This window comes from Halichoerus grypus, chromosome 5 (assembly GCF_964656455.1).
Source record: "Halichoerus grypus chromosome 5, mHalGry1.hap1.1, whole genome shotgun sequence".
Classification (NCBI taxonomy): domain Eukaryota; kingdom Metazoa; phylum Chordata; class Mammalia; order Carnivora; family Phocidae; genus Halichoerus; species Halichoerus grypus.
The window spans coordinates 68272662-68300326 of NC_135716.1; positions in this window are offsets into that span (position 1 = coordinate 68272662).

Here is a 27665-nt window from a genome sequence, read left to right on the forward strand (position 1 = left end):
GTATATAATTCTTAATTATATTAATTATAATGTGTAATATGTTGTATAATATATAATATAATTAATGGATAAATATACATCAATATTAATATATATTTATCTATTTTATAATTTATAATATAATATGTGATGTTATGTATTATAAGTATATGAAATATATATGTAATTATATATTACATAATTATATATTACATATGTATATAATATATAAGTTCATTATAAGGAATTGTCTCATGCAGTTATGGAGAATGAGAAATCCATACTCAGGAGAGCGGATGGTGTGAGCTTCAGTCCTAGTTTAAGTCCAAAGGCAAAAGCAAAACAATGTCCCAGGTCAAACATAGAGAGAAAGAATTCATCCTTACTCATTATTTTAGTCTATTCAGGCCACACATGGATTGGATGAGGTCCAACCACACTGGGGGGGCAGTCTGTTTTACTCAGTCCACAGAATCAAATATAAATCTCATCCAGAAACACCCTCACAGGCATACCCAGAAATGCTGTTTAGCCAAATATCTGGGCCACCTGTGGCCCAGTCAAGTTGACATCTAAAATCAACCACCACAAGCAGTTATGAGTGGAAGAGTCAGAGAGTAACTGAAACCTGTACCTGACCTTGAGATGCTTATTGGCTAGTTTGCAAAGAAGGTATTTACCAAAATAACAATAATTCAAAGTTAAAAGGAATAAAATCATTTTAAAAGATAAGTTAGGTCATTTCGCTTCACTACTTAAAACTCAACCACGGCTTCCCAATAGATATACATTAAAATCTAAATTCGTAACCTTGGCCTAGACAACCTTCCATAGTTTTCTGACTGTACCAGCTTCACTGTATCCACTACAGCCAAGGCAAAATTATTTATTCTCAAAGATGCCAAACTCCCTTTTGCTGGGGCCTTTGCCCTTGCTTTCTTCCCTCTGCCTAGAGGGCTTGTTCTTACTTCCCTATCACCAAGCCCCACACAGGTCAGAGATTGAAGCAGCAATCCTATATACTAACACACACACACACACACACACGTATCACAAATATACACCACAAATAGATCGTATTTTCTCAAAAGAGTATAATTTGAAGCAGTTATAACCAAGAATTTCACAACAAATAAATCATAGTCATGTGAAAAATGTTATGACAGCACAGATATATCCTCTATAAATGCCTATAGGCATTTTAAAAATGCTGAAATACTACAAAGTTGCAACTCCTATTGAACCAATGTATGAATTAAGTACCTGATATAAAAATATATTTTTTTCTGTAATAAATTTGATCCAAATTCAGCCAGGAAGGTAAAATCAGCCTTTACACATTAATTACCTATTTTTGTTGCTTTAAATTAATAAGAGTTTGGCAAAAATGATTTGCAAAGTCCAGATCTCTATAAAAAGCTGCTGATGATAGCTTGTACTTAGATGTTCATTTTCAGTATCTTGCTTGGCATCAATAAAAGACAGTGAAGATTCTCAAATGTTGTGTTTCTCCCATTGAGATGTGTTTTTAAGAACAAAACTAACCAAACATTTTCCTTTTCATACTTGCTTACATAATTGATTTATTCAAAATCACAAGTACAACTACTGAGTATTTGACTAGAGTATTGATTTAACACCTAGTTATGTGACTTCATAAGAAAAATTCTTATATTTGTACATTATTATACACTGACATTTTTCTATTTGAAATGGCTTCTAACAATGAAATTAATAGAATAAACATAGAAATTAAAATGAAGATCATTTTAAAAAAGGTCATACACTAACTGGAAGAGGTGAGAAAGCTAGCTCAGATTTCGGGGGAAAGAGGTTTTGCTTAAGGCTTTGCTTTTCTTGTTTAAACAGAGTGGTTGATTTAGATGGCAAGTAGGTCCTCTCTCATTTGCCAAACCTGACTGGTTGGAAGAGGCCACTGCACTGGGATGAGAGGTCTTGAGGCCATCTATGGGCTCACCTAGGCAGAATGCCCACATCTCTGGGTGAGGTCTGCCAAAGTTGCAGTACTGGGAAGTCACAGGAGGTGTGCCATGCATGGGCCATTTCTGGACAAGATTATGGTTGTCAGTAACTCTTTTAAGTGTCTTCACCATTTTTGCAGAATTTCTCACTATGCAGCAACAAACTCTTTGCAAATAATGAAAAATCATCTGATTTGTTATGCATATTCATTGACATCATTGGTTTGAATTATTCTGGTAAATGTATTCACCTCGATTCCTTTTTATGACGTCTTGGAAATTTTGAGCATGATTCCTGACCTCATTCAGCTGAGTGTCTGGTAGGTGAGAAAAGCCTTAATCATGTAATTATACAAATAACATTGTAATTGCTGTTGTGAGGAGTCCTGTCATGGAAGAACATTGTACTCAGTGAGACATACCTGGACCCTGCTGGCAAATCTGAGAATGGCTGCTAGGCCTCATTCCCTGAATTGGAGGGCATACTGCTTATGCTCTGACATACTTGCTTTCTCTTGTATGGTTTTACAGAATATTTATTCATTAACAGATTTTAAGCTACCATTACCTTATCAGACCTCTACTCTATTGAAATACTGTTCAATACTGTTTTATTGATTGCATACCTACTGACAGCAGCAATATGCACACATACATTATTCTCATACCACTATAGCTTCAATAGTCTGAAGGTAATAGTGAAAATAATGTGCTGTTGCCTACTTATGGCAGTTTAGATGTTGTAACAGTTGGAGCTGCCAGTTTGGAAATGTACACAGTGAGTTATCTAAAGCTTTTGCAGAACTAAGTTGATTGATATATCAATCAAGATGCTGAGACTAAGTTTCTTAAAAGCGTCACTGATCTATTGTTCACAACTATAGCGTATGGGAACTGTTCTTGGAAATTGAAAAGAAAAGTTCTTCTCCTGTTTTTGCTGGATGAGGTTTTGCTTACATGTTGCTTTATCACAATATTGAAATCCTGCATCCTTCAGCTGACTTTAATACAGGATTCAACACATGAACTAAAGGATTTGCATATATAAAGAAGTATTATGTGATAGAGATAGCACCAAGTTTTTTTAAATGAAGTTATTCAGTATTTTATATTATCAAGGAAGTAATCTTTTTAAAAATAGAAGTTTTGAAGAAATCAGTTTACATACATTGTTCTGTTGTTTTAAATTTTTCTAAAAAAGTTCTAAATTCTGTATTATACATTTACTTTAGCTGCTAGATAGTATTCCATTTTTTAAAAGGTTTTTTATTTATTCATTTTTAGAGATAGAGGGAGTGTGAGGAGGAGCAGAGGGAGAGGGACAAGCAGACTTGCACTGAGTGCTAGGCCTGACATGGGGCCCAATATTCCGATCCTGAGATCATGACCTGAGCTGAAATCAAGAGTTGGATGCTTAACCAACTGAGCCACCCAAGCACCCCAATAGTATTCCATTTACTTGTTAAAATTCTTATGCAGATACTGTACACAACTTTCTCTAGAGCAGACACCAAGAAAGAACCAAGAAAAAAAAGTTGTGAAAGAATGGGCATGGTAGGATAAAATTGACATAAATTTTTGTAACACTACACTTTTAATGGATACAATTTTTATTGGAGAGAGGCACAAAAGTACATGCAAATGATTTATTCTAGCTTCAGGATGGTAGTTACTTTGGGGATGGAAGGAGATTAAGAGGGACAGAGGTAAGACTTAGCGGTGTCTTTACCATTTCTTCTTTAAAACTAATCAATAACAAACAAAAAATTGAGAACATCTGTTTAGTCTTGGTGATGGCTATATAGGTGTCTGTTTTATTGTTTCCCGTACTTTTCTTGAAATGTTTCATGATTTAGAAAATAATCTTAAATTCTAATGAACAGTTTTAGGATATTCTTTAAAATAAAGAAAATCCAAATGTATCCAAAGTGCTTTAGAGTCACAGGTGAAAGGATGTATTACATGTACATATCTAATTGCCTCACTTGAAAAAAGTTAGCCATAAATAATAATAATAAAGAACCTCCATGAAAGAAATGACATGTAACAGTAGGGTTCACATAATTAAGAAACTAAACAGTTTTGTATTGTGTTGAAGAGTGTCCCACCCCCCAAAGTTTGTATCTATCTAGAACCTCAGAATGTGACCTCATTTGGAAATAGGATCTCTGCAGATATAGTTAGGTTAAGATGAGGTCATACTGGATTAAGATGGATCCTAAATCTAATTACTAGTGTCCCTATAAGAGGAGAGGACACACAGAGACATACACACACACTCACATAGAGGGAAGATGAGAATATGAAGATGGAGACATTGGAGAGATGATACACAAGTCAAGGAAGGCCATGGATTGCTACCAACCACCAAAAGGGAAGAAGAGGGAAGGAAAGATCCTTCTCTAGTGTCTCTGGAGGCCTTGCCCACACCATGATATTGGATTGCTAGCCTCCAGGACCCTAGAAAATAAGTTTTCCTTGTTTTAAGCCACCTATTTTGTGGTACTGTTATAGCAGCCACAAGTCACCAGTGCAAATACTTTCTATTTCAGTTCTCTGATGGTTGGAGCTGGGACTGGAGCAACACACAGGAATTGCCATGATTTAGAAACAGCCCCACCGGTCATACAACAGTCTGTCTCATTTCTAGGATTAGCTGAACTAGGTTATAGGCAACAGTCAACTCAGGTAAGGAGGAAGCTGTAGGTGTCTTTAACTCCAGAGAAAATCAGAAATGAGCCAGAGATAAGACATAAAGAAAATCAGAGCAGATCTGGCAAGAAACACATGGCAGTTCTAGAAGATGTGTCATGGAGTGCAACACTGGTGGAGTTCGTTTAGTCAGCTGACCTGGGTTTGAAATTTTTTTTCAGGGGGGAGGGGCTCAGTTTCTTCACCTAGAATATAACCTCATGGAGATTAAATGAAATAACATGTAAAGATGTTGGCACCCTAACAAAAGTTAGATACCTCCCCAACTGTAAAGGACAATAAAACTGGAAATGAGATAGACCAGTACAGAGACTTTATTTGAAGCTTCCTCTCAGAAGGTAGGTTGGTTAATTTTAGTCAAGTGTCTGTCAACTTGGCTAGGCCACAATGCCCAGATATTTGGTCAAACATTAATCTAGATGTTTCTGTAAAGGTATTTATTAGATGGGATTAACATTTATAGCAATAGACTTTGAGTATATCAGATTACTCTTCATATTGTAGGTAGGCTTCATCCAGTCAATTGACAGCCTGAATAGAAAAAGACTGACTCCCCAGGAAAAGGGAATTCTGCCTTCAGATGGCCTTCAGACTCAAGCTGCAACATCAGCTCTTCCCTGGGTCTCCAGCCTGCTGGTCTACACTGCAGATTTTGGACATGTTAGGCTCTACAATTGCATGATCCAGTTCCTTAAAACAAATCTCTCTTTCTCTGTCTCTTTCAGTGTTTCTGTTTCTGTCTCTATCTCTGTCTCTCTCTCTTCTCTGTGTGTGTCTGTCTCTCTTGATATGACTAGGGATGTAGATATAAATCTCTTTGTTGGTTTTTTCTCTGGAGAACTCTAGCTAATACAGAAGGGATTCAAGAAAAACTTAAAAAGTGAATTGTTGCTTCTGAGAATAGCCAGGGTGGTGTTCAAAACCAGTAAGTAGTGGTGTGGGTACTTAATAGGTAATAGATCGGGAATGTATTTCCCAAGTATTCAAAGATAATTGTTTGCAGGTGGGCTGGTATTGTCATTTGCTTCAGTTACACAGGCTTAGTGGAAGCCTGGCTGTTCAGACCCTGATGTCCTAAACCATTAATCCTCATCCACATTCTAGTCGTTGACTAGAAACACTATATTAGTTTTTCCAAGGCAGCACCACAGAGTGATGGCTCCCCTTGTTGGTATTTGCAATGTAAGTCTCTCTTAAGGTTGAAAAAAAATCCCAAAATAAATCTTCAGCCAATTCATTTTTGAAATTGAGTAAGAACCATTTGGGCAGCGTACTCCATCTGCTGATACACTTGCTAACTGCTGCCCTCTAATTCTTCTGTTGTTCAAATTAAGTACCTTGCAGCCATTCAGATACTGAATTGTGTTGCCACATCTTCCCGTAGCCACAGCAGCTATTTAGTTCCGGGCAGGTCTGAATATCTGAGAAGACTCCAGGGAGGATTTCTAATTACATACTGAAGTACAGCAAGTTGCTTAAATGTCTTCTGCTCAGCATTTACAATTTCTACACCATTTAGATTTTGAGTTTTCTGATAGAAAATGGAAAACTTTATGTTCCACATTCCTGATGGTGGCATCATCATCATTCTTTTAGCTGAATAAAAGGAACACAAAAATTGGATTTTACTGAAGCAAACAGCTTTATAAAATCTGAAGAAGACTTCTCTAAGGAAGGTCTATGGCACAACAATTATTCTTACTGTTACTGCTATCTTCAAAGAGGTCAAATTTGAAGAATGTATTGAAAAAGCTTTTCTTATTGCCCTTCGACAGTAAAATAAAGTTTATTATTTTTATATTTATACTGGCATTCAAGAATCTGTAGATTGCAGTAGATTTCTCTGATCATTTCCCTCCCAACTTTCCTGTATGTTCATTTTATGACATTTAAATAGGACATCTTGGGATTCTTTTTTCCAAATTATTTTCATCCTTTACAGTTCAACTCAGTTTTTCTTTCTTTTCTGAGCCCTTTCAGGACTTGTCTCTATTGTTGTGTTTTTTTTCCCAACTCCTTTGAAATCCTATGATATGTAGCATCTGTACTTGTCACTTGTCACCTCTTATTTTCAAACAAGTTTAGTGTTAAATCCTCAGTCAGCCTTATCAGCTTATTAAGAATAGAAATCATGTCTTCTTATCTTCTCTTTGGAATATGCTTTTATTTTTCATAGATAAGTAAGAAAACAATCCTATTGTTCTAAAAGCCATCTTTCTCTCTAGAGTCAGAAAACCTTTTCTAAAAGGCAGTGTCTTTAAAACCTACTTTCCCCCAAGTCCTTTAATAATATTTCCTTGGATTCTGCATCTATCCATAGGTAGTTGAACTCAGTTGTCCTTAGAAAAAAATAAGACAGATTTTCTAGGCACATTGGATGGTCGAGATACTAGCTCTAGAGGACAGCTATCTTCTAGAGAAATGACATCAAGGCACAGTGATCAGGGGGAGAGTTGGTGTCCAGAAGGGATAGTGAGCCTGATATAGTGGGACAAGCATAAAAGCAAGAGAATCAGCAGGAACTGTCTTGATCAAGAAGGTCTCCTGCAATAGATAGGAAGGAGGGGAGTGGGGAAACAGCCATGTAAGCTACTAGTCAGGGTACCATGAAGGCTGGAATTCAAGTCGGGGCCCCAAAGTAGTAGTTGATGAACAATCTAAAAGAATGCTGCCTGAGAGGGGACTAACACCACAACCCAGTACTAACACCACAGCCCAGTTCTGTGATGTGGGCCAACCCATAAGCATCAAGGCAACAATATACCATGGAGCCTAACCAAGCATAAAATTATGAAGGCTGGTTGACAGCCAGGTCGATAGGGATGACGTGAATATGGGAGAGCAAGGGCTGAAAATGGAGCACATGCTTAAGCTTTATAAGGATGGAATAGATAAGGGGGAAATAATGCCAGTGATGACAATACAACTGCTGCTTACTGCTCTCCTATCACCTCCCTGTCAAACCATAGCATTTCCTATACCTTCAGGCACTGCCTGTGTCAGTATGGTCTAAATCCTTGTTAGCCTTCCCACTGACACCAAACACTGGAAGGTGGACCCAGAAATCTGCATGTTTGACTGGAGTTGGAGAAACATTACACCAATACTTCTCTTCTTTTTTCTTTTTAAAGATTTTATGTATTTATTAGAGAGAGCAGGAGCCAGGGACAGAGGGAGAGGAAGAAGCAGACTCCCTGCTAAGAAAAAAGCCCAATGAGGGGCTCAATCCCAGGACCCTGGGATAATGACCCAAACTGAAGGCAGTTACTCAAGAGAGTAACTTTTTCTTTCAGATGGTATTTAAAACAGAGAAGTCTGCACATTTGAAGACTTATGTGGTGGAAGAAGTGAATGACTCCTGTATTTTTATTGTTTAAACATGGCTATGAGTGCTATTTTATTGTTTAAACATTGCTATAGGCTTGACTTTGTATAGTAGGTGTATGCGTCTCTAGTAGCTCTAAAAAATGAAACACATGAAATACATCCTTCACTTCACTCATCTTTTTCTTTTTGGTAATTTATATGTTACTTTCCTCTCTTTGTCCCTGTCTCCTTTCACCTCTTTCATAAATAATATATAGCTTTTCTCTGTCATTCTAAAGGGGTCATGGGGACTTTAAACTAAATGGATACAGCTATAAAGGAGGAAAGAGAGACAAGGGAATATAATGTAACTTTAGGATGGAAAGATATGTGGTTTGACTGCAAATGCAGAGGCAGCTTTGATTGAGGACAACATAGAAAGCGTCCAAGAATAATCAGAGGAAACTATTACAGATCTCCTGGGCAATGGGAAAACTCAGTGGGAGAAATGTTCCTGTATAGGGGTGGGGAAGGAACAGCTAGTTAAAATGTTAGAGTATCAATCATGTGGGGAAATACACAGGAGCTGAGTCAGGTAAGAGCATAAACTCCTGGCCAGGCCTGGAATGAAGGCAAGGGTGAGAGGAGAGTTACATGCTCCCCCCACACCCAAGTACACATGCATTCATACACACGCACAAGCACACACATATCTTAAGGGTCCTCTGTCAAGGACAGCGTCAACAGCATATCCATGCTCTCTGCTAACCTGGTGAATGGGGTGAATGGAGAGCTGTGGGCTTTCTTTATGTGGGCCACCACAGAGGCAACACAGCACAGGCGGCACAGGCTGGGATGTTCACAATTCCCATAAATTAGGCCCTGATGGATATTCCCTGAGCTCTCCATTTTGCCCCACTCCATCATGTACATGGGATAATGACCATTTCCGTCCCAACTTTCCTGTATGTTCATTTTATGACATTTAAATAGGACATCTTGGGATTCTTTTTTCCAAATTATTTTCATCCTTTACAGCTCAACTCAGTTTTTCTTTGGTGAGGAACTGCAGGTCAGGTCCTACTAGCACTCAGACTGATTTCTTTGCTCTCCAAGGGCCATGTTGCTCACATATTGGCCATGAGCCAAGGAAATAATTTCCACATGGATGGTACTGCAAGCTGCAAAATAAAGTATGTGTGTTTACTTGGGGTCTTAGGGATTGCAATCTGGGGGATATAGGCTTGACCGAAATAAAAAATGGGTTCTGGAGAGACAAAAGAAGTTACAGTTTTTAAAGAGGAAAGAGGATTTACGTAAGTTGTTTTGAAGAAAGGGTGATTGGTGCTGGTTTATCCACATTTACATTAATCTATGTGTGATTGGTTGCTAGGGCTAGTGTTAGGCAAAAAGTTCATTTATGTTCATTATAACATAAGTAGATGGCTTGGTTTTTAGCTGAGCTCAGCAAAAATCTCTGAGAATTTGAGACAGATGTGCACAAGCCCCACCTCCTTAATGTCCTCCTGGTTCCATGTTAAATAACTCTCTTAGCAGTGGTTCCATTTTGTTCTCTCCATTGTAAATATTTTAAGCCTTTCATTTTCACTCTCAACACTCTCGTATTTTGGGTTTTAGAAGCAACATTATGTGTAGACAAGGATGTAGGCTTCATAGGCAGCGCTGCAGAAGGGCGTCTTGGAGGTGTTTCTTGCAGGTTCCAGGAATCACTGCAGAGAAGTAGAAAAAAAATAGGGGAATTAAAAATGAATGAATGCAGTGCAGGAAGCATGGAGAATAGTTGTGACACTGATATAATGTATATAGAGGAGGGAAATTATAAAACAAAGTGAAGGTAGTCCAAAAATTAGAGAATAAGAGAAATGGCATATGGAAACAGGGGAAAGAGAATACCTCTCTAGTAAATCAGAAATTCAACAACTACCAAAGAAAAGTTACTAGTTTTGTTTGCCTAACATGAATTCAATCTAGGGGGATGAACTAGCATTTATGAGCTAAAAAGATAAACATGATTCTTTTTTTTAAATTTTAATAGAAAGGTCTAAAGAGAAAAACTATAAAACACCAGCATTATGCACTGCACCACAGTGAAAGAATATGAACACTGACAAGAAAAAATGGTAAAAAGAGAGAGTCTAAGGATGCCCGAGTGGCTCAGTCAGTTGAGCGTCTGCCTTTGGCTCAAGTCATGATCCCAGGGTTCTGGGATCAAGTCCTGCATCAGGCTTGCTCAGCGGGGAGCCTGCTTCTCCCTCAGCCTGCCGCTCCCCCTGCTTGTGCTCTCTCTCTCTCTCTGACAAATAAATAAAATCTTTTAAAAAAAAGTCTATTATGTTTCACTGTGGTTTATGTGTAATGTAATATGACAAAAGATGGAGAATGATCTGGATTTTGTGGACATAAGATCTTATTTTTTCTGAGATTCTCCTGTGACCTACAAGAGAAATTTCTACACAGGAAACAAGATTAGGGAAGGAATAGCTCACAAAATATGTGTACATTCTGTGTGGTTTTTTTGGGGGGGGGGAAGCTATGCAAAAATGAAATTACATTAGAGGTAATAAGTGAAAAGACCATTTAAGACCAGGGTAATAAATGACACTAATGGGGCAGGGGGGAAGACCACAGAATAGACTTTTCTCCAAGGAAGATATAAAAATGACCAACAAGCACACGAAAAGACTGTCAATGTCATGAGTCTTCAGGGAAATATAAGCCACAATGAGACACTACTTCACACCCACCTGCATAGCTAGAATCAAATATTCAAATAATAATAAATGTTGGCAAGGCTGTGGAGAAGTTTGAACCCTCATTCATTGCTAGTGGAAATAGAAAGTGGTGCAGCCATTTAAGAAAACATTTTTGCCATTTCTCTAAAGATTAAACATAGAGTTACCATTTGATCAAATGATTCCACTCTTAAGTATATACCCAAGAAAAATTAAAACATGTCCACACAAAACCTTGTATAGAAATATTTCTAGCAGCATTACTCATTTTAGTCAAAATATGGAAACAACCCAAATGTCCATCAATAGACAACTGGATAAAAAAATTGTGGTATATCCATACAATGGAATCCTATTTGGCCATAAAAAAGAATGAAGACCTGATATACACTACAACTCAGATGAATCTTAAAAACATGCTAAGTGAAAAAAAGCCAGTTCGAAGACCACATACTATATGATTTCACACAGAATAGGAAAATATTTTAGATGGAAAGTAGGTAGCAAGTGCTTAAAGCTGAGAGAGGAAGCGGAGGACTAGGAGGGTGATAACTAAAGAGTATGGGACTTTCTCTGAGGTGATGAAAATGTTCTAAAATTAACTGTCATAATGGTTGCACATATCTGTGAATATACTATAAATCATTGACTTGAACACTTTAAATGGGCAAATTGTATGGTATGTGAATACTATCTCAATCAAACTGTAAATAAGTAAATAAATAAATAGAAAAATTATAAAGAGAGGACATTAAGATGTTTGGGAAAAATAAGGTAATAAGATTTTCATATTTCTTTTCAACAGGTAATATAATTAAAGGGGTATATATCTGAATGACAGTATTTGTGCATAAACTATCAGAACAGACACACTGAAAGGAAAATGTAACACCTAAAAATGTCCAGGCCAGGATGGTTGGACTAGATAATTTTTCCAAACATTAAAAAAAAAAACAGCAATTTTTCATAATCTTAAAAAAAGGACAGGGGAGAGAACATCTTCCAATTCATTTACAAGGCCAGTATTAACCTGATATCAAACAAGACAAAGATATTTAAAAAACAAAAACTAGAGACCAATATATTTCATGAGATAAGACACAAAAATTTTTACCAAAATATCAGTAAGCTGAATCTGACAATGTAGAGAAAGAATTATATGGCATGACCAAATGGGACTTATTCCAGGTATGCCAGGCTAGTTCGACATTTGAAAATCAATCATATGAACAGGATAAAGAAAAAAAATAATGTAATCATATTAGTTGACATAGAAGCATTTCATAAAATCTAATACCCACTCATGATGAAAAACAAAACAAAACAAACCTCTCAGCAAACTAGAAACGGATTGGAATCTCCACATCTTAATAAAGAGCATCTACCAAAAATGTACAGCTAGGGGTGCCGGGCTGGCTCAGTCATTAAGCATCTGCCTTTGGCTCAGGTCGTGATCCCAGAGTCCTGGGATCGAGCCCCGCATCGGGCTCCCTGCTTGGCTGGGAGGCCTGCTTCTCCCTCTCCCACTCCCCCTGCTTGTGTTCCCTCTCTCGCTGTGTCTCTCTCTGTCAAATGAATAAATAAAATCTTTAAAAAAAAACAACGTACAGCTAAATTCATACTCAAAACTGAATATTTCCTCCTAAGAATGATAACATGTCTTAGCTCATGCTGCCATAACAAAGTACCATAAACTGGGTGGCTTAAACAACAAATTTGTTTTCTTGTCATTCTGGAGCTTGGAAGTCTGAGATTGCAGTGACAGCATGGTTGACTTCCAGTGAGAGCTTCCTTCATGGCTTGCAGATGGCCACTTTCTCATGTGTCCTTTCATGGCAGAGAGAGACAGACAGACGAACATAGATCTTTCTCTTCTTATAAGGCCACAATTCTGTCAGATCAGAGCCCCATCCTTATGATATCCTTTAACCTTAATTACTCCTGAAGACCCTATCTCCAGATACAATCCCACTGGGGGTAAGGGCTTCAACATGAATTGGGGGAAGCAAACAATTCAGTCCATAGTGGAACAAGGCAAGGACCCCCATTCTCATCGTTCTTATCCCATATAGTAGTGGAACTTCAAGCCATTGCAAATAAGACAAGAAAAAGAAACAAAAGGCATAGAGATTAGAAAGGAAGAAATAAAACTCCCTCTCTTTTCAGATTTCAGATTCGGACATGATTTTCTGTATGGAACAACTCAAGGATTAAAGAAATAAAACAGTCATAGAATTAACAAGTAATTTTAACCAGGTCACCGTATATAATAGCAATATACCAAATTAAACACATTTTTATATATTCAAAACAAACATGTTAAAGTTAAATTAAAAACACATCATCATTTACAGTTGCTCTCCCCAAAATGAAGTGTTTGGGTATAAATCCAACAAAACGTGCAGGATCTGTATGTGGACGATTATGAAAGGGTGATGAAATAGATGAAGATGCATATTGTGTTCGTGTATTGAAACACTTAAGAGAGTAAGGATGTCAGTCCTCTCTAAACTGGTGCATAGATTTAGTGCAATTCCTATGAAATGCCAGTGTATTCTTTGCAGACATAGGCAAGCTTATTCTAAAATTTATATGGAAAGTCACAGGCTTTTAGAATAGCTAAAACAGTCTTGACTAAGAGGAATAAAATAGAAGGAATCACTCTATCTGATACTAAGTTTTGTCAGGTATTACAGTAACCTAGATAGTATGTATTGGTTAATAGAGCAATTGCTCAATAAAAATGCTGAGATAGTGCTTGATAGGGAACCCAGAAACAACCCCACACAATTGATTTGTCAGAAGGGCGCAAAAGCTAGAGCAATTGGAAAATCTAGTGGGGAAAAAAAAAGGAAACTCAATCTAAATGTCACACCTTATACAAAAATAACTTGAAATAGATAAAGGACTTAAATGTAAAACATAAAACTATGCAATTTTTAGGAGGAGGAACATAGAAAGTCTTAGTAATCTAGAATGAGGCAAGGAGCTCTTAGATTTGACACAAAAAGTATGATCCTAAAGGGAAAAATTAATAGCTTGGACCTCATCCAAAGTAAAACCTTTTGCTTTGCAAAATACCCTGTGAGAAGGATGAAAAGACAAGCTACAGACTCAGAGAAAATATTTGAAAGCCACCTATCTGATAAAGGACTGATATCCAGAATACATAAGAACCTCTCAAACCTAACAGTAAAAACTCCCATGCAATCCAGTTATGAAATGGGCAAGTGACATGAACAGACATTTCACTGAAAAAGACATATACCTATATTGAGACTAAACATGTGAAAAGTTGCTCAGTATAATTAGCCATCAGGAGAAAGCAAATTAAAACCACAATGAAGTATTTCTGTACACCTATCAGAATGGCTAAAATAAAAAGTAGTGACAACACCAAATGCATACAAGGATGCAGAGAAATTGGATCAGTCATACATTGCTGGTAGGAATGTAAAACAGTATAGCCACCTGGAAAATGCCTGGCTCTTTCTTATAAAATTAACGTGCAATTGTCATATGACCTAGAATATGCACTTGGGCATTTATTTCATAGGAATGAAAACAAAAAATGTCCACACAAAAACCTATATGCCAATGTTCATAGCAGCTTATTGATAATAGACCAAAACAGGAAAGAGCCCTGATGTCCTTCAAACGGTGAATAGTTCAACAATCACACATTGAAACCAAGGAATTCTACTCTGCAGTAAAAAGGAGCTGCCCTCTCTGTGTGTAAGGCAGGGGAGAATTCTCTGGCCAGGAGGGTCTCTCTCTCTCTTGCACTGTGCCGGGCTTTCACCCTTTTCAACTCAGCTCTTCTCCTTTCTTTGTTCCATCAGGGTGCTGTAATCGCTCACCTGGCTTCCAGAGCTCTGATAAAGCTGTTTTCACCCATGAATGGTTGTTAAATTGGCAATTCCATGGTTGGAGGGGTGGGACGCTGAATGAAGGATGGGACCTCCTATTCTGCCATCTTGCTGATACCACTTCCCACTAATCTTTTATAATTTTTTTTAATTTTTTTATGTATTTGACAGAGAGAGAGCGAGAGAGGGAACACAAGCAGGGGGTGTGGGAGAGGGAGAAGCAGGCTTCCGGCAGAGCAGGGAGCCCGACGCAGGGCTCGATCCCAGGACCCGGAGATCGTGACCTGAGCCGAAGGCAGACGCTTAACGACTGAGCCACCCAGGCGCCCCTCCCACTAATCTTTTAAATAAATTATAAAAAATAAGGAAAATTAGGACATTAAAAATAGGTCTTTTATATTTAGCAAACTGTTTTTTCCTTTTTGCTGTCCTTCATTCCTTCCTTTAGATATAGGGCTAGATAGACATTTCTCTTCAGCCTAAAGATATTTTTGAAGCATTTCTTGCCTGGCAGATGTGTGGGCTATCAGTTATCTCAGGTTTTGTTGAATCTGAAAATATCTTTATTTCACCACCATAATATTTTAAAGTTTATTTTTTAGGAGGCATTGGGAAGCTACATGGAGTCTATAGATGAGATTTAACATCAATGCATTAGGTTCTTGTAATTTGTTTTTACTGTAGGAGAAATAAAATTAGATGTGTATTTTAGGCTCAAATTTTTGAGGACTTTTCATATTGGTCATTGTTCAGTGAAAGTGGGGAAGCAATATCTCAGAGGACAGACAAAATAATACCTTATATCATAAAAATTATCCTGGAAGCAGCATTTAGGATGGATAGGAAAGAGAACAGATAGGAGTCAGGGAGATTAGTTTATGCTTTAGCTTTTAGCTTTTATCATAAACTCAGGGTGAAGAGACCAAAACCTAATGATCATGGGAAAGCCAGAGAGGGAATGGGTTCAAAATCATTCTGGAGGATGATCTGACAAGACATGGTAACAAATCAGTTTTGAAGTATATGGGGATGTTTCTAACTTAAATGACCAGGTACTTGCAATGCATTAATTGATTTATGGACTATAAGTAGAGGGGCAGGGTTGAGGAGGGGTGGCAAGAACTCCATGTTCTATGCTATTTAGCTAAGCATGTGATTGCATTTGGGACACTGCTAAGGAGAGATGCCAGAAATGGAGAACAAATTGGATTTGAGAACTTTTTGGTGTATAATTTAAGCTATATGAAAGGAGTATGTCACATAAGTAGAGAGCCGAACAGAAAGAAGAAAGCGCTGCGGACAAAGTCCTAGGGGCAACAATATTTAAGAGGCAAGATGAAGAAAATGAGCAAGCAAGAGAGGTTGAAAGAGCCAGCAGCAGACAAGTAGGTGAGAGTGAATGCTACAGTGGAGGTTATGGGAGAAGTTTCAAGAAATGGACATAGTCAACAGCTTCCAGAGGAAAGCAGGCTCCCCTAAGTGGGCACTATGCTAGTGACACAGTCAGGTAAGGAGGGCAGTTCATGGTAATCTTAGCTCAGGGTCACAGTGTTTCTTAAACGACATTTTTAAAAAACTTTTATAGATACTTTAAAAACAGTGGTGCTCAAATAATACATTATATATTTGGAACAGGGTAGCAAGGAAACTTGAAATATTCAAATGAAATTCAGAAGCAAGCTTTACCTCTTGCACTACTAACCAGAATGGGGCATTTTGATCACTTTGGTTTGATTTTTTTTACATGGAATCCTTGACCTAAGCCAATGAGAAAAAGCAATATACTTTAGTACAGCTGACAAATACACAGACAGAAATCTTCCTATACCCTATGAATGAAAAAGTGAAAAAGACATTGTTAATCTCCCCATGGTAGTTCTACTGCTGTTCCTATTACTGCTTCACATTGTCTTAAGTTCAGTAAATGGTGACTGGCAACAAATTCATTCCCACATCCTTTCTCTGAGGAAAGCCTATAAATTGGAAGAGGGAAAAAATGTGGGAGATCATTTAAACCAGGGTTGATAACAATTCTAAAAATTCTTTTGCTGCTATTTAGATATCTGATGGTGAAATGTCATGGTCTTTGGGATGAGGGAGAGCACTCTGGCAAAATCCAGTCATCTCATACAGGCCCAGACTGAATCTCAGGAGCACTAATACTTTTATTTTCCCTTTCGTTCAATTGAACATTAACCAGGATACCCCATTCCCTGGCCCTGCCAGATAAGAAAATTCTCTATAATTAATTATAGTAAGAGCTTAAGCATTTAAAATATCTTAAAAGGTAATAATTATCCTCATTGCACTGAGGACTCACCTACATTTCAGACAAGCACTTGGCAGTGGGTGCTATAATTGGGGCTCGGCTATAGCATTTGATGAGCTTGAGATTGAAGAATGGGATTTCTGATACACACATTTAGTTTCCAAGGTGACACAGAATGTGCTAAGGAATGGAAAGGACCTGTGCTTCTTTTTTTAAACAGCACAAACTCAGAACTGTGGTGGCCAGGCCAGGGAATGAAGGGACAGCAATGGGCCATGTAGGGAAGGCAAAATGGGAAAAGGCCTCATAAAGTGTCACACACTGAGGCAACATCTAATGTACAGTGTTCTATTAATTTCTTTAAGAAGCATTTCCATAAGGTAAATTCATCTTTTAAAAAAGGTACGTACTTGGGGCACCTGGGTGGCTCAGTCGGTTAAGCGTCTGCCTTCAGCTCAGGCCATCATCCCAGGATCCTGGGATGGAGTCCTGTTGGGCTGCCTGCTCAGCAGGGAGTCTGCTTCTCCCTCTGCCCCTCACCCCATTCATGCTCTCCCTCTCTGTCTGTCTCCCTCCCTCTCTCTCAAATAAATAAAATCTTTTTTAAAAAAGGTATGTACTTTCGGAGGCTACAAAAATAACGTGCAAATATGAAGAATCACGGTGAAATTTCCACATGGCTTTAACAGCTACATTATTACTTTAATGTTTTGCTGCTATCCTCATTAAAGTTGACTCTTTCTCAAGAAGATGGGATATCTGCATTTTCAAATGTGATGACGAACAAATACATTTATAACTTACTAATTTACAAAGACCTAGGGAAATGTGGCATATTCTAAAGCTATTGATGTGTGTGCTATTCTCAAACTTATTATTACCATATGTTTTGTAAGCCAGTCACACTCTCTTGATATGTGTAGCACATCACTCTCTATAAAAATTGCACTTAACTCATATACAGTTCTTGATCACCAGCTACAGACTACTCATGAGAATAGAGTTGGGGAGTAAACCTAGAGAATGACAATTAAAAAAAACACCAATAACAGTACATCTCTTGAGGGGGTCTTGGTAATATTAATAAATGTGAGAAATTCACTTTTGTAACTTACAAGATTTTGAGGAGGACTACTGGATCACTGCAGGATTTATTAGTCCATTTCACTGTATGCAATTTTTATTATTTTTATTTTAATGAATAAACATTGCATCTTTAAATTGGAACTTTATAAAATGTAAAACATTTTATCTGGAAGTCATACAATGATGTCATTATTTGGCAATAATCTATCCATGTCTAAGTCCAACGTCTCCAGAGTCCAAAGACATCATCTCTAAGTAATCCAAAAACCTCATTATGTACTGTTTTCTTCCTTTTGTTAATGCACAGAGAGTATCTATAGTTCAGAACACACACTTTTTTAGATGCTTTGAAGTTATTCCTTTATTATTCTGCTTAATTCTACTCCATCCTTCAAGGGTAAGCTCAAATGACACTTACCCAGCAAAGAAGCCTTTTTAGATTCCCTCAAGCATTATTTTTCTCTAGCACATGCCTCCAATCTCTGATGGCTTATTTGTATGCTTACATTATAACACTTGTTTCTCCTTTTATGTAATTGTCTACTCTCTAGCACATTCTCACCAGACATCAAGTTCTTTGAGAGTAGAGATTCCTTCTTGTTCATCTTTGTATCCCTAGTGCTTACCTGAGTGTGGCACAGTAAGTCAATAGTTGGTTACGAATGAATGAATATGTGTGTTAATGACTTAAGAATGCTATCTACTGGGAGTTCTGTTTTTTTTTCAAAATTTCATGGAGAGATTTTGGGAGAAGTTCTTAGAATATAGAGCTATCTTAACATGGAAGAAATTGAATAGATAAAAAAAAATACAAGAATAGCTAGAAGGACTATTATTAGTAGCAATGCAAAAACAGTAGGTACCAGGAGCAATATAGAATCTTTGTTGAACTTGAGCTTTTTTTTTTTTTTTAAGATTTTATTTATTTGTCAGAGAGAGAGAGAGAGCACAAGCAGGGGGAGTGGCAGGCAGAGGGAGAAGCAGGCTCCCTGCTGAGCAAGGAGCCTGATGCAGGAACTTGACCCCAGGACCCTGGGATCATGATCTGAGCCGAAGGCAGGCACTTAACCAACTGAGCCACCCAGCTGTCCCTCAAACTTGAGCTTTTATAGAAGTAGATGTAAGGCAGCATTTATCAAAGAGGTGGTAGGGCCAGTAGGCTAAGAACATTGGCCCTAGAGTCCAATTAAATACTTTGTTTATACTGTGGCTTTGCCACTTACCAGCAAAGCTAAGTTTTAACCTCTTACAGTCTCAGATTCTTCTTCTATAAACCAACCTTCTAAAGTTTGGGGGATGTCTTAGTCCATTTGGGCTGTTATAACGAAATACCACAGATTGAGTGGCTTATACACAACAGAAATTTATTTATTTCTCATGGTTCTGGAGGCTGGATGTCTGCCATCAGGGTGCCAACATGATTGAGTGAGGGCCCTCTTCCAGTCACAGACTTCTCATTCTATCCTTAAGTGGTAGAAAGGGTTAGCGAGCTCCAAGGGATCTCTTTTATAAGAGCATTCACCCCACACATGAGGACTCCACCCTCATGACCAGTCACTTCTCAAAGGCCCCACCTTCTAACACTTTCACGTTAGGTGTTAGAATTCCAACATGTAAATTTGGGAGGTGGGAGACACAAACATACAGACCATAGCAAGGGATGATTAATAAGATAAATATCATATGAAGTACTTATCACAATGCCTGGCCATGTTAAGTACTAAATTTTAGCTATTATACTTACTCTTCTTTTTTTTTAAGATTTTATTTATTTGACAGAGAGAGACACAGCGAGAGAGGGAACACAAGCAGTGGGAGTGGAGGAGGGAGAAGCAAGCTTCCCGCTGAGCAGGGAGCCCGATGCGGGGCTCGATCCCAGGACTCTGGGATCATGACCTGAGCCGAAGGCAGACGCTTAACGACTGAGCCACCCAGGCGCCCCATATACTACCCTTTTTATGTATGATTTTACCTTCCATCCTATTTCTGTTGTTTTGGGTTTTCAAACATACATATCTGAAGCTAAAATTAATATGGGTATCCATGTGTAACTACTCATTTAAAAATATATTTTAAGATATTTTGAATATTAAAAGTCTTTAGATTTTAACAACATGTCAACATCATCTCATATATTATATTGGGAGAGAGAAGAGCAGGAGCAATGAGCTAGTCCAAAACTCTCATGGTCTATAATGGTTTTTGTAACTGTAGGCACACTCTGCCCCGTTTTTACCATCTGGAAAATAGAGACAAAAAATTGAAACCTCAATACAATAGATTGTAAGAAATAGCAAGTAGGAAAAATAAAAATGAAGCACTTAGTTTTCTTTGAAGTGTTGCAAGGTGGTATTATATTTTAATTATGTTCTTTTCACAAAATGGCAAAAAGCAATAAACTTAAGGGCATAATTCACTTAATTTAAACTTGGCCAGAAAGTATGGTCTGAGGCAAACTGCAAATTGAAGCTTTAGCATTGCCCCTTTGTGAATATTGCCCAGTGCCTTGAGTGAATAATTAATGCAGTGACTTCGATCAGGAGGTGCCAGCAAGAGCAGATATTGGGTCAAGTAGTAACCACATTGTTTTCTAACTCAGGGATGCTGGATATCTACACCATCAGATTGTCCTATCTTCAGTAAATTGGGAATAATCAACCTTCTTCCAGTTACCTCGTAGTTGTTTTTAATAATAATAATGATAATAATAATAACAATGATAATAAAATTGTACACATCTGTCTTCTTTGTAGAGAAAGCTGTGATGGAAACAGAGTGAGATAAAGGGTTAGGATTACTTAATAGAAACCTCCTCGAGGAACTACAGTCAGAGGGACTGCAGAGGAATATGATACAAATAAGCAGCAATCAGCAGTTTAGTTACATGATGCTGGGCTTAATCACCAGATAGTAGACATTCATAAGTGTTTATGAGGAGATCCAAAAAGCTAACGGAAGGCTCAGTCTTTCCATCAAGTCATATGGTAGGGGTGGCATGTTGTGGAAAGAAGGCTTGAAGGAAGGTGGGCCTGCATAGGAATCCTGCTTTGGTGAATTACTGGGAGCTGTCTGTTCTTGCTGGCTCTCAATATCTTTTTAAGTAAACTGGGGATCATAATATTCAACTTATGGGAGGCTGTGAGAATCAAAAGGGATAATGCACATACAGTGCTTAACCTACAATAAGCACTTGTAAGTACAGCTAATTGTTAATCCCTTGGGACTGGGTGTTCCCAGTGCCCTGTCGTTTAACTCATTGAGTGTACTTATTCTTACTAGGAAACTACACAGATCACCAAGATTCCTTAGCAGAGTTTATCATTTCCTATTATCATCAGTCAACGTTCTCTGTCTATTTTGCTATGAGAAAAGGAGGTATGTTAAATATCCAAGGAATAGTATTTCAGGTTAAGTTCTTCAAGTTGGTAGAAAAACTTAATATAAATCTATTGACCTAATCCCTGACCATGTTGACTTCATCACTGCTTGTATCTCTCATTACTTTTCAGTTACTATCTACTATTAGTAAAGTGTATTGGAAATAATGGAAGGCAGGAAACCTCACCTCCCTTTTTCTCTCACACAATTTACTTTAAATATGAAAGTTGTGCTTTTATATGTTTTTAGTAGGGTATACTGTGGGCTTACTTTAAATGGAATGTATTTATGACAGTATTACAAATGCCATTCAGAAACACCCTCTAACTTGGATAGTGGAATTTTATTCAACTTATATAACTTGTGAAAAATGCACTCATATTTTCAAATTGAGATGTATATGAGGATAATCATGTATGTTAATAAAATCTAGATAGAACTTAAGTAATTTTCAGGGTATACTATTTTGCATACCTAAAATCCTTCCATAAAAATGTAATTCTGAGGGTGCCTGAGTGGCTCAGTTGGTTGAGCGGCTGACTCCTGATTTCAGCTCAGGTCATGACCTCAGGGTCCTGAGATAGAGCCCCGAGTCAGGCTTCCCCACTCAGTGGGGAGTCTGCTTCAGGATTCTCTCTCTCCCCTCTGCCCCTCCCCCACTAAAAATAAATAAATAAATCTTTTAAAAATGTAATTTTGATTTAATTCAAATTTAATTGATAAAGATTTATGCAGAATGCTTAGTTTATATAAAGGTATTTGCTTGGGGAAAAAACAGACTTTTCATGTAGTAAACACTTGTTTTTTTGTTTTTTTTTTAAAGATTTTATTTATTTATTTGACAGAGAGAGACACAGCGAGAGAGGGAACACAAGCAGAGAGAGTGGGAGAGGGAAAAGCAGGCTTCCCGCGGAGCAGGGAGCCCGATGCAGGGCTCGATCCCAGGACCCTGGGATCATGACCTGAGCTGAAGGCAGACGCTTAACGCCTGAGCCACCCAGGCGCCCCTAAACACTTGGTTTTGTGACTCTTAAGCATCTATTCTATCTTCTGTTAAAGCATTCCAACTGCCATGTTCTTTTTGAGGAAAGACAAAAAAGACAATAATGCAATGTGGTGGTAGTTTCAGTTGAGATGCCCTGACTTCCCTGAGCCAAGGCACGAACATGTGGCCTAAGGCAAACTGATTGGATTCAGTCTCCTGTATTTTGAAACATGAATAAAATAATGCCAATATTGGGGGGGGGGATTATAATGGGAACCAATTTATGTAACTGTCAGTACCCTGGTTAGGTAATTCCATTGACTCCATTATGTCACTAAGGACCAAAATTTCTCTATTTTATTTCCATATTCATAGGGTATAGACTAATCTTGTTCAGCTGCCTCCTCCCGTCGTCTCAAGATGGATGCTTAGTTCCCAGTTTCACATCACAATCTGATTCTTTAGACTGACAATTTGATCAGGGCTCAGCTAGACAGCTCACCTCTGCAGCAGTGGTCCAGTTGAGCTTGGTCATGTGGCTAAATAAATAAATACATACCAACTATAATTATATTGCTGTAGATTTGTAAATATTCTGATTTGTTATTTCATAAATCTGTGAAAGTGTCCCAAATACAATATTCTACTAATTTGCAATCGTCCCTTTTGAAGTTATACTTTAGTACCAGAGAACACTTTCAGTGACTTTTTTGGTAGCAATTTTGGAGGGAAGAGAAAAACATCTTTTTTCTAGCACTCAGAAATTCCTTACTGTATCTTATTTTATGTTTCTCTTTATACAGAATCCCCTCCAGCTATAACAGCTGTAGCTAAAACTGTTCATTTGATGCTGCACTGGGATTTTGCTTTTTCACTCTCTTGTGCCCACTTATGTCTAAGATTAGGGGGTCTTCATTAAATGTTTGTTTAATTAATAATTAAAAATAGGTTAAATGACAGAAGGCAATTGCTATGATACAAGCACTAGAGAGTGGTTATTACAAACAACACTGACATGGAGATGATACCCGGAAAGGAAGTGTATAGCTGAGATTTAGAACAATGAGGGACAGCAGGATATGAGCTGCATGTTAAAAATACCACCGTCTTGGGATTCATAAGACTTGGCTCCGAGGGTTATGAGGATCACTCAGGCATGTATCTTGACAGTGAACAATCAGCATTTTTTGTTGTATTTTTCTGTATGTTACAAAATTCATTCAGGCAACACTGTCCTTGGTAAGAACACAAAAGTAGAAACCGTTTCTACTCTTGGTGCAATCCAGTAGGAGGTATATTAGATCTGTGGGCTTGTAGCAATAGAAGGACCTAAGTTTATCTTTCAATCTAATGTGTTCATTTTAAATGAAAAGATTAAAGTATGGAGAGGTTCAACTAACCCATACTATTTTAATAGCATCTACTTATTCTGTGTTGTCTTAAATCATTTGCACATGTTATCTTATTTAATGCTCTCAGCAATTCTATGACATGAGTCCCAATTTATGAATCAGGTAACTGAAATTCAGCAAGGCTAAGTAACTTGTCCAAGGTTACTGCTGTGCTTCTCATCAGGGATAGGGCCTTGCTTTGTTGACCTCCAGCCTAGTACTCATTCCACAGGACTGACAACCAGTACCTGGACCTCTGAAACAGCCTATATGGGAATCTGGAGCCCAGGAATTGGGCAGAAAGATTTAGGTGGCCTCTATGTGTAGGTTATAACATATAATTATATGCTTTTATTAAGATTATCATGTCCTATTAATTTAACAGCTTTTAATAATATGCTTAGTGTTTACAAATGTAAACATAAATGGAAAGGGAGAAAATCATGAAACTGTACCTGATGAAATAAGCTATTTTAAGCTAGACCAGTAATTGCATTCTAATCAGGATGAAAAATAGCTGACATTCCTAATGTAGCATAACCAGGTTGGTGAGGGGCAAGGAATATCAGGATTAATAACTCCAATGATATCCTTTTCTGTTTCTCTCTGTTGAGAGCACAGAGTACAAAGGTATGGCCAGGGTGTTCCTATGAGGTCATAAGAGACTGACAGAAGAGCCAGAACTGCATGAGAAGGGGTGCCATTCGCTGTCATCTTACCCACTGATTCTGGTTAATACATAAAATGTCTACAATGAATTCAGCAGAAAGCCTCTCCAGAGTTCTATGTTCAAAGCTAGGATTATTCATTAATTCATTTGTGCATGCATTTATTCAGTTTGTTATCATGATTGAGCTCATAGGATTGGTAAGTTGCAATTATGTGAAAGAAATATGGCAAATGTTCTGAAAGACTACCAGAGATGCCCTTTCAAAGAAATAGAGTTGAAATATGTTGGAATATAATTAGAGTAGATTAGACTAACTTTAGTTCCTCCTCTTTCTAGAAACGGAAGCTTCATTTTCCACGTTGTTTTATATAATTAGTTTCCTTAGCCAGAAATGTTTTATTTTTGCTCAGTGGTCTCTAATTTACCAGCTTCTTTTCCAGAACAGCATTTCCTAGTATCTTAATAACTACAATGGAATGGCTATGCTCAGCTTAATGGACATGAGCTTTAAAAAATAATGTCATTTCTGAACACTTAACAAGAGTCACAATTAAGAAGGCATTGAAGTTCAAGGTCTTATAAAAAAAAAAAAAGACACTTTCCTAATCATAACGTAGCCATCTAAGTTAGTAATCCAAGTGGTCTTTTTTAAGGCTCAAAAACATGAATGTATTCCTATTTCTTCCTGACCTTGAAATGATTCAAAATGTGAAAAGCTTTTTGACTGCCATCACAGAAAACTACTATAAATGTGTGTGTGTTCGTGGGTGTGTATATATCTCTATAAAATACTAAATATAGTATAACATATATGATACAGATAGAGTAAACTATATCTTGGGGCACCTGGGTGCCCCAGTTGTTAAGCATCTGCCTTCTGCTCAAGTCATGATCCTGGGGTCCTGGGATCGAGCCCCACGTCGGGCTCCCTGCTCGGCGGGGAGCCTGCTTCTCCCTCTGCCTGCCGCTCCCCCTGCTTGTGTTCCTGCTCTCGCTGTCTCTCTCTGTCAAATAAATAAAATCTTAAAAAAAAGAGTAAACTAGATCTTATCTAGGTACAGTAAACTGTATGTGTCTAGAGTAAACTGTATCTGTATCGATAGTGTATCAAACCAATATATATATACATATATAATGGTTTGTGTGATAGTTGTCTAACAGCCATTTCACGTATTGAATTATGTCAATCATAAGATATATCTATATCTACTATACTATATTTATAGTAGAGCATTTATATCTACATCTATTATGATATATAGTATATACTATAATAGGATAGATATATATTAGTGTACATAATTATTTTTAATTATTAATAAGATATAATTTGAGAAGAAAAAGTCACAATTTTTAAAGAATGAACCAACACACATAGGAATTCTGTTTTCAGTGTAGACTAGATTAGTAATAGTGAAAAGGCTTATTACATTTATTTTCTGTTTGAGAAATAAAGAGAGCTGAAACAATCCTTTTAAAATTATGCTCAATGGGGCGCCTGGGTGGCTCAGTCATTAAGCGTCTGCCTTCGGCTCAGGTCATGATCCCAGGGTCCTGGGATTGAGCCCTGCATCGGGCTCCCTGCTCCGCAGGAAGCCTGCTTCTCCCTCTCCGACACCCCCTGCTTGTGTTCCCTCACTTTCTGTGTCTCTGTCAAATAAATAAATAAAATCTTTAAAAATAAAATAAATAAAATAAAATTATGCTCAATGGAATGCATGGTACTTGGTCAGTTACCATGAGTATACTGTGAATTTTCTTCTCAGACAGCTCACGTAGATTGCAAAGGTCTGTCTCCAGTCCTTCAAGACGCCTGACTAGAATAGACTCTTGCTATGGGGAAAAAAAATCCTTTCTGCTAATCCTGCTAGTCTGGATCTACACAGGATCTTGGAGGTAGGAACCCTAAATTCAGTTCATACCTCCAAGATCCTGTGTAGATCCAGACTTGTTTTCAATGGAGAGTCCTGTCCCCAAGAGTTGTCTTCCTATTATAAGAGACCTGTTCTAATTTGTAGAGGATCCTAAATATCTAGTCCAGGCCAAGTATCATTCCTATTGAAATATCCAAGAGATAAATTCAAATTTGAGCTAACATCTAGCTAGCTGTCTTCCACAATGGACTCAGGACTTAAGTCTAATGTTTTGGACTTCTCTTCTCTCCAGGTTCTCAGCTTGGGCTTATTATCTACAAAAGGCTTAGCATTAACCTTGGTAGCACTTTGGCACACAATGCTTGAAGCATTTGGTTGTATGGTTAACATTATAAATGGCTAATACCTTTTACTATATTGTTGCTTGGTTACTGTTATTTGGTTTTTAGAATGGTGCCAGAAATTTACTGTGCTATTAAAATGTATGTATGGAATGAGAGTAACATTTAGGCAGGGTCATTTTTAGAATGATACATGAAATACATGCCATAATATAGGATCTCTGGGTTTTGCCAATGAAAGATAGTGAGTTATAATCCTTTTTCTTGAACAATGTAATGTTCCTTAAAAAATGTTTTATGTCTGCATCCTGTAGTTTCTGTCCTCATCTTACTCCACTTTAAACACAATGTTTCTATTATTTCATTCTTTTTCCCCACAGATTCCTCCAATGAAATATAAACTTTTCAAATTATATAGATATATTAAATTGTTCTGCCCTTTCCTCATTCCAAACTCTCCAACACACACACACACACACACACACACACACACACACACACGACATCAAAGCTCTTTGACTTCTTTATATTCCTTTTCCTAAATGCATTATTTAGTTACCAGAGTCAATCTATTCTTCATAATGTACAAGTGTGGAATCTGTCAGTTACTGCTACATAAAAAATAACCTTAAAACTCCAGTGGCTTACATAAGCATTGGTTTTCCCCTCCTAAGTTAGTGGGTTGGCAGGAACTGACCTTCAGGCTGCAGTCACTGGAATGGATCATTTCCACATGTCTTTCACCCTGGATCTGGGATTATTAGGCTAGCTGTCATATTTTTCTCATAAAATGGCAAAAATACAAGAAAATAAGCTCCACTGTGTAAGGTCATTTCAAGCCTCTGCTTGTGTGACAACTGCAATCAGTACATTGCCTGGTTAGGTTCCCTGTCAAAGCTTAGTGATACCAAAAGACACTAAAACACATAAAAAAGGCCACAGGATAAGAAACAAGGAACAATAGATCTACAAAACAACCAGAAAACAATTAACAGAATGGCAATAGTAAGCCCTTACCTAACCATAATTACTTTAAATGTGAACAGATTAAATTCTCCAGTTAAAAGACA